This window comes from Oncorhynchus mykiss, chromosome 1, assembly GCF_013265735.2.
Source record: "Oncorhynchus mykiss isolate Arlee chromosome 1, USDA_OmykA_1.1, whole genome shotgun sequence".
Lineage (NCBI taxonomy): Eukaryota > Metazoa > Chordata > Actinopteri > Salmoniformes > Salmonidae > Oncorhynchus > Oncorhynchus mykiss.
This window is the reverse complement of record NC_048565.1, coordinates 25,364,571-25,373,875: the sequence shown is the minus strand read 5'-3', so window position 1 is coordinate 25,373,875 and position 9,305 is coordinate 25,364,571. Positions and strand designations below refer to the sequence as shown.

Genomic DNA, 9,305 nt, shown 5'->3' with positions numbered 1-9,305 from the left:
GTTGGAAGGACTGGGGTAACCGTGGTTTGAGAGTACACAGGTTAAATGCCCATAGATGTTAAATGTTTGGGTTAATATCCGGATAAACAGCCGTCGTAAATGATCCCTTAACAATGTTTGGGGAAGTGGGAATATTAGGATGCTGGCCTTCAAAGTGGTTCAGCCGACCAAGCTCTGCGAAAATGAGTTGAAGTTGCTGCATTATTGAAAGAGTGGCTCATCCGCTGTCTACACATCCACACCTCATTATGAGTCATGGTCCCAGCCCAACCTAGGCTCAGTCTCTTTCAAATCACACATCCTGAATTAAAGTGGATTGTGTGCACATTCTTTATCCTGTAATGAGAATACCACTCTAGTTTCAGTCATTGCTAGTGAGTAGCCATCAAGACATGTATAGATGAGTAAGGTTTGCAGCATTTTAATACAGATAGTTTCAGTGCCACAGATTTAGTCATCATCCGGTTCATGTCGTACACGTATAGGTCCCATGGCCATTCTACAGTATGTGATCTCCAATCCCAGTGGTCGGCAGACTATTACGTTTTATTACACAAATATGGACACATTTCAAATCTCTAATAATAGGTTTTTTTTGTTGAGAAATAAGTGCATCATATTGAGACTCTAGTGGATCCTTTGATATGAATAGAAATGCCTTTTAACGCGATCCAACAATTTCATTCCTGAATGTCTTTCCAAAAGTATGTTTTGTTCAGTCGCTGTCACTTGGTCTCTTTTCAATGCTTTTTTCAAAGTCTTGGTTCTCCCTCTCTGTCTTCCCAGTTGACCTTGTCTTTTATTCGTGCCATCTAAAACCTGTGCCTGAAAGAAAAGCACTGAACATTTCCTACGTCATCGAGATGGGTTGAGAATACTTCTGTCATTTTGCCCAAAAACAGTTGAAACCTAATTCATGTTTTGCTTTGTATTTGAAAAGCAGTACATCATTCTGTTTGTTAAGGATAATTACAACATTCTCAAACATAACTGCCGAAGCGACAAATGTGGCATAACAAAACACTCTTTATCTAGTTGTTTATACACCGTGTATGGATTTGCTGATAGGATTTTGTAGTGTTATTTGGACGCTGGAAAGCGTGTATATTTTTTGGACTGATTTGATTTTGTTGTCATTATTGGGAGCTAGAAAGCTTGCCACTTTGATATTGTGTCATCAGTGCGTTGTAATCTCAATCTTAGAATTGTATTTGATATGCTAAACTGGTGTTTGTAATGATAAATAAGCTATGTACTGGTGTGTGGTGTACAGTATATGCACGCGCAGTAAGTACAGTGTTGTGTTTACAATTTTGCCAAAACAAAATAAATTCATCCAAAACATGTTTGTCAGCAATTTCGTTATTCTTTGCCTTTGTTTCTTCATGAGCATCTTGCAGGAAAATCAAAATGGAACGTACAATCCAGATGTTTCTAATGCAATAGATGTTTTTGCACTGCAATGGTTTTAAAATGTACTTTACAGCAATGAGTCTGGAAATTATTTATTTTCGCCTAAGTGATTAAGTTAATTGATTAATTCAGTGTTTTGTTAACATTTTATATACTGTATATATATATATTTAAATATTATATTAAAATTTAAAATTTTAAATAAGAAGTTCAGTTGCAGAAGAGGATTTGGTTGAGTTACAGCATTCTATTTGTAAAATTAAAGATACTCCAGATGTGTTGCAAGTATCACATTACATGTTCAAATTACACCCACTCTTTTCTTAGAATAATTTCAAGGACCCCTATATGGCTCAAACATATATTTTATTTTCTGGTATTGCAACAATAAACAAATCTAACTGTGGGAATCTAACTCAGGTAGGCAGATGGTTGCTAAGGTTACATACCGTTTCTGTGCTCAGAATAGAGGGCTGGAGGGCCACCTGATAAGATGCTGTGGGGAATGGGTCTCTCATCAGGTGCAGGTAGCAGTGCCATGGCTGTTGTTTATCAGTATTCTTTGTCAAAAAATAAAGTGTCATCACCCAGAGGATTCTGAAAGGCCTTTGAAAATGACAATATGCAAATATCAGAGTGTACTGTAGACCTTTGACCTAGAACAGATGTTTAAGAAGTATTTAGTTCCTCTGAGTAGGTGGCAACAACCCTTCATCATCAGATCCATCCTATTCCAGACTTCTCTTTGTTCATACCTTTGTCTCTACTGTTTCGATGTCTCTGATTAAATGGAAGGAATGTCCTAAACTTTTCTAGAGGGGTGGAACTTTGACAGAAAAAAAGTGAGGTATAGCATCTAAATATGAGAGATACTGTTGAGCCCCCAAAGGATAACTTTTTTTTTGTATGGAAATTTTCACTGTCAATTAAACTGCAAAATCTAAATTGTAAACGTTCCTAATGTCACGTCCTGACCTTAGTTCCTTTTTTATGTCTCTGTTTTAGTTTGGTCAGGGCGTGAGTTGGGGTGGGCATTCAATGTTTTGTGTTCTAGGTTTTGTATTTCTGCTTTTGGCCTGGTATGGTTCCCCATCAGAGGCAGCTGTCAATCGTTGTCTCTGATTGAGAACCATACTTAGGTAGCCTGTGTTCCCATTATGATTTTTGGGTAGTTGTTTTCTGTTTTTTTCTGACAGAACTGTTTAGTTTCTTCCTTTCACTTTGTTATTTTGTTTCGTGTGTTCAGTCTAATAAATAATTAACATGGACACTGCATATTGGTCCGATCCTTCCTGCTCCTCCTCAGACGACGAAGAGATTCGTTACACCTAACCACTCCAATCAAAAAGTCTGTGATTGAAGAAGGGGAGCGGGTGATACGACTATATCCACACACAGTCCTTGATCCTAGTTTAAAATGGTCCACCTTTTAATCATTCATTTATAAAAAGCATCTCAATTAATTATGTACTTTTTGTCCACCTTTCCACAAATGTAATAATTTTATTATGTGATTACTTTAGTGTCACAGAGGGGGCAAGCAACTGTTCACAGGATCCAAACCTGGCCAAATCAGGAGAGGTCATTGTTTCTGTCCACAGACCTGAAAGGCGTTAAGTGTCTGGGGGTGTGTGTTGTGAGGCACCTGACACCACCCAGGTACAGAGCCTCATTCAGGCCAGATGTAGTGACAACAGGTTCATCAGAACCTCAGCACCTGCCATGGAGACTGTGTTGTTGTCTGTCAGCCCTCCTCCAGTCCTCAGCCTCTATCTATCTAGTCCTTTATGCTGCTTTGTTTGGTGTTTGATGAGTGTCAAACGATATTAGGAAATACCAGACAGAGGCAGGAGGGAGGGAGGGAGGGAGGGAGGGAGGGAGGGAGGGAGGGAGGGAGGGAAAAACTGAGGGGAAGTTAGGCATAAGTGAGAAACATTGGGTAGTTCCACGAAATGAGTTCCTTTTGCGTCGCTGATATTTTTTGTAGAAATTGTTCACCAACATTGAATTTTAAAAGCCTATTATATATATACAAAAAAGTGCCCTTTAATATAGACCACATGGAGAATTCAATCAGATTTTTTATATGAATAAAGATTTGCTTTAGTGACAAAATTCCACATTTTGACATGTCCCTCCATGCACACAATGTGACTTCTAGGAAGATTTTAACCCCAACATTTCTCCAAGTTTTCACCATCATTGTCAAGCCACAGTTATATTGTTGCTTTGACAAAGTCATTTCTGAAGATTATTATTTATTTATTGTGATTAGTGAATTGTCTGTCTGTCCGTAATTTTAAGGGCAAGCCTCCCACCAGACACAGACGTCAATTCAACATCTATTCCATGTTGGTTCAACGTAATTTCATTGAAATTATGTAGTAAAAACGTTTATTGAACAGTGTGTGCCCAGTGGGCTGTTACATAAACTGAACTCTTGTTTTAATATGATGAAACTATGCCTTTTTAAATATTTATTTTTTAAGGAACATTTAACATCTTATAGTCAAATCATAGTGCTCTTTATGACAGAATGTTAAAACTAAGTGAAAAAAAAACTTCTCAAAAGGCACTGAATTGTTGGAAGGACTCTTCTGTTCATTGGATTGGTTATTGTGTGCAGCCCAGAGCCCAGCCAAGGCTGCCTGCTTGTTTTTAGCTCCATGTAATTACTTGATCCAGGCTGCTGCTCTCACCGAGTCAATTCGATTAGGTATGCTCTGCTGGGACAGCTCAGTTGCCCATCCCGGCTGTCACTCACTCCCCTGAGCAGCAGAGAGCAGAGAGAGCCCTCCATGCCTGCTGGAGCCCTAGGAACAGCTAGCTGGTCATCTGGGCACCAGGCCCTTAGAGAGAGAGAAGCAATACCTGGCCCTGAGAGGTGCACCTGCCTCACCTGGCATTGCCTGAGCTTCATTCACTTAACTCACGTATTCCCACTCCCACTCCAGGTAAGAGGCCACAACAGTCATATCACCACAGCCATCAACATGATGCATCACACTGACATTAACAAAAACCTACAGTACAGGGAAAAGCATAATTTTGTTTTAGAGAAAACATTTTCTCCCCAACACAATTGGGAATTTTAAAACAAACATCACATACTGTTCTGTATGTAGATAGGCACAAGAAATCCAAACAGTGGAACGACTCAAATAGAAAACCTGAGTGGTTCTATAACATATGGCAAAATGACATCTGCAGCTTGTGAGATGAGTTTGGGGTTAAATCTTGATATCACAAGGGTAATATTGTCGTTTGACAGGTGCGCTATATTGAGCTAGTCAATCTTGAATAATTCAACAAAGACATCCAACTGTGCTGTGTTATCTTTAGATTCCAGTGGGGGATGTAGCTACTGTCTCACATGTAGAGCTGTAATAAGACACAACCAATGGTTGCTCCCAAGAAAGAGTCTTACTTATTGTATTATCATTCATGAGAACATTTTGGTCCCGTGAGATAGGACTTGTACACTATCACCATCCTGACCAACAAATAAAGAACCTGTGTTCACCATTTACAATTTGTGAAATGACAGGACATTGTTATAGTGTACATGTCCTGTAGCCTAGCCTCAGGCTTCAGGCTTCTCACGTAAAGTCAACAAGACAAGATTTGGAAGGATGATCATGCGAGACTACCTGTACCTAGCCTCTTCATTAGTCCTAGACATGCCAGTAAAAGCTCTTGACGAGCTCCTTTCCTGTCACAGCCTTGGTTCACTTTTATGTAATATTGATGTAATATTCACTGTAGTGCTGAGCGATTAGTGCTTTTTTAGGTTGGTTCAGTTTTGGTTCGATTTTTTTATTTTTATTATCACGGTTTTGGGATTTAGGATTTCGGTTTCAATGCACTATGCGTTGTGTGGCTTGAGTGCTGTAACAACACAGAATTAAGCAACATTAAGCAGCATTCTCATGATGGTAGTGACTTCCCTTGACTGCTTATCACTTACTAACCATCATTTCTTTAATAATAAATATCTGTTTTATTTGATTACTTTATTAGTTAATTACAAGTCATCATCTCATCTCTGTAGAGCTGATGCCTATGCTGTCTGACAAAATCACAATTTTAGTAGTTCTTCAAAGTAAATGAGGCGTACCTTTATGACTACTGAATACTAGCTATCAATCACTTAGATCAAGTATTTTCAGGCTCTCAAAGCAACTGATTTCTATCCCTCTCGATCATGCATTCTCTCTTCTCTCTGTGTCAGCTCCGCACATACCCTGATAAGTTTTAGCGGGCGCACAATGGATTATGGTCATTGTAGTCATAGGAGTCATGGTCATTACCATGTTTTCTTTTGCTAAACTATGTAGAATATTTGCTAATTGGAAACTACAACTCCCTACTACATCTCACAGTTCATGCTTCATCTGATTTATCTGTACAGAAACTGCACATTGAGCTCACAGAAAAAAAAAAAAACGAAATGGAATAAAAATAATTTAACGGTTGGTCAATTGGTCAATTAAAAAATGAAAAATAACCACCATTTCAGTTAATCGCACAGCACTAATTCGCTGCATTCACAGGTCCAGAGAAAAGGAAAGGTATTATGGTGAGACTGACCACACACCTCAATGAGAACATTTGACTTTTCACAGTTGCACTCTACAGCCCGACAAACGGCGTCAATGTAAAAAGAGCCAATCATTTTTTTTGTATTTTCTGCCCCAAAATGTGATAGTGGTGTCACTATGAGGTCATGCTCATGCCCCTGCAAAAGTCTTAGCTTACGGAGATTACACAGATCTCCTGACAAAGCAACCCTTGGAGTGGGAATGGAGATGTGGCTGTGAAGATTACCACAGGGCCAGCCACAGCACAGATGAGAATGATCCAATCTGAGCATCAGACAGAGAAAGCGCTTTGAAAAGTGTCCTTCATTCATCCGTTCCCTGCGATATCAAACATTTCTCACAGGCTTTGGAGGAGTAAATCCATTGGCAGAACTATAGATAGATTTTAAAGTCATTAATATGATACATTATATAATGACATCCCTGCTGATTGCATGTACTGTAAGTAGACCAAGGTTCAGGTTAAGCTAAAACATAAATGTACCCTAGACACTCATCTTGCAAAATGATAACATTATAATTAACACTTGACTGACAACTAAAACTATGACTTGCCTCTCCTGTCTATACAATCACTACAACATAGACATGACCCATGACACCACATCATTTGTAATTGTCAAACAGATAACTCAATTCACAATTCCTGAGGGCTCACTGCCAACTAATCAAGACACAGACAGCCATAAATCATCACTCTGGAAACAGACATGCTGAGCTTGAGAATAATCATATTTCATGCTCAATATTTGCTCACTTCCCATGTAGATCTGTAAAGTATTGCCCTGGTGTGTAAAGATACAGAGATGATGGTCCTCTGTAGCTCAGTTGGTAAAACATGGCACTTGCAATGCCAGGATAGTGGGTTTGATTCCCAGGATAACCCATATTTAAAATGTAAGTTGCTTTGGATAAAAGTGTCTGCTAAATGCCATATATTATTATTTATTATTATGTACATTTCGTAGCTTGGTTTGGCATTCATACTCTCAACAGGGCACTTAATCCTGATATTACTCTAATCAGAACAGCAGCTTTCAGGACCTTGTTTACATGTGTGGGTATGTGTGTGTGTGTGTGTGTGCACATGCTGTGGCTGCCAATACTGTCATAGACTCTCTAACATCCTCCCCTCCTGCCTGGAATGTCAGTGAGAATGCACATGTGAAATTGATCTACCATACACAGATATTACTATTCTACCAGGATGGGCACATGGGTGATGTGGTTAAGTAGATATTGTGCAACTATTCGGGTTAGTTGCACAAAATGTGAGAGTTCGGGGAGAGGTTGAAGCCGTGCGGTTGAGACAGAATTAAAGTGATTTGATTAGAGAAGTGTCGATGGCAGCTAATTCAAATCAGTGCACTCGATCTGGGAGGGCCATTCCGCTGATCTTTCCCTAACTGCCTCTATGACACAAACTTACAGATATAAGAATGTTTGATCACAATATCTGAGGCTGACAGCAGAATACTACTTGTAACTTGTAACTCACTAACTTGTGTTGTCTTAAGGGTCAAAAATGACCCGCCACTATGTTTAACAGCAGAGAAAACCCCCTAAATTATATTTTTTCAACTTGAAATTTCATTACTTTTCCTAGAGTGACCCCAACATTAGAAAAAGTGAAACATCGCCTTTGTTCATATTTCCATGAAAGCTGTACACCACCAGGGTACAAAGATTGTCTTAGGGTCATTTTTGACCCGGCAGTTATAAGATAATTTACACACCACAAAAACCACAAAGACACACACACACACACACACACACACACACACACACACACACACACACACAATGAGAAATTGAGATTGTGTGCTACTGATTGAAATCTAAAACTTTATTGTGCATGTGCAGCATCTCCCCTCCACGACCCCTCCACGACCCCACACATGACTCAGGTTCACAGACAAAAATAAACCAAATTTCAGGCAAAATAAATATTTCTTGAAAGCATTGTTTACTAATGGGGAATGCAGTCAGAGGCTATAAAGCTGCTGCAGATGACAGTCCCCCCAGATCTTTCTTTGCTGAAGCCATGAGTGCACATTTCAGTGCACAACAGGTTGTAGATCTGATTTTTTCAGATGTCTAGGAGGAACAAGAGAACAATGATTTGGAAGAGGAAGAGGTATCTGAAGAAGAAGATGGGGAAGAGTATAACCCAGAGCACGATGCATCATCTTCAGATGAAGAAGAAAGACCCCAAGCAGAAAGAGAGACATTTTTGTCAACTTGTCACCATATGACAACCAGGGCAGGATGGCAGCACAAAATGTCATAAGGATGACCCCAGGGCCCACAAGACATGCAGTTTCCCATGCCCAGGGCATGCCTCAACATTCTACTTGTTCATCACACCAGCCATCTAAAAAATAATCCTGGAGATTACACATTTTGAGGGTTTCCGTAAATATGGAGACAACTGGAAAAGTTTGGATGAGATTGACCTGCGTGCCTACATAGGGCTGCTAATCTTAGCGGGTGTGTATAGGTCCCGAGGTGAGGTTACATGTAGTCTCTGGGCTGCAAAGAGTGGAAGGGCAATTCTCTGTGCCACGATGCCACTGAAAGTCTTTGACACTTTCTCAAGAATGCTATGGTTTGATAACCGTGAGCCAAGACATGCAAGGCGTGTGAGAGACGAACTGGTGGCCATAAGAGAGGTCTGGGAGAAGTGGGTGGAGAATCTGTTATACCTCTACAACCCTGGGCCTGAAATAACAATGGATGAGCAACAGGTTCCATTCAGAGGTACATTTTTTTTCCTTATCTGTAATGTAAGTGATTTCCACTGTTCATGTTATTTTGTATTGCTGTAATATAATTGATGTATGTGATTGTTTTCTGTGACACTGATACTAATCACTGATAGTAATCTATTTTGTCAAAAGGTCACTGTCCTTTCCGGCAGTATATGCCCCGCAAGCCAGAAAAGTATGGCATCAAGATATGGGTGGCCTGTGACGCACAATCCAGCTACGCTTGGAAGATGCAAGTCTACACAGGGAAGCCAACCAGTGGAGGTCCGGAGAAGAACCAGGAGAAGCGGGTTGTGCTTGACGTGACAGATGGACTGAGGGAGCACAATGTCACGTGTGACAATTTCTTCACCTCTTATGAACTCAGCCAGCAGCTCCTGAAGAGGGAGATCATCATGGTTGGCACAGTTAGAAAGAACAAGCCTGAGCTCCCCTTGCACTCCTCGCAACAAGGGGGAGAAAGGCCTTCTCATCAAAGTTTGCCTTCATCCCCACCACCACTCTAGTTTCTTGCCTCCCAAAG

The 9,305-nt window shown here is 40.1% G+C and overlaps 1 protein-coding gene across 1 annotated transcript in view; it reads left to right on the top strand.

Annotated features, from left to right (window-relative positions):
- The window catches only part of LOC110519951 (thyrotropin-releasing hormone receptor), a 9,027-nt gene extending 7,981 nt beyond the window's left edge, over positions 1-1,046 (top strand). Inside the window, exon 4 of the mRNA XM_021596861.2 lies at positions 1-1,046. This exon is cut by the window's left edge and continues 1,385 nt beyond it. The gene's annotated coding sequence lies outside the window, so the exon portion shown is untranslated.
- Positions 1,047-9,305: the final 8,259 nt, after the last annotated feature.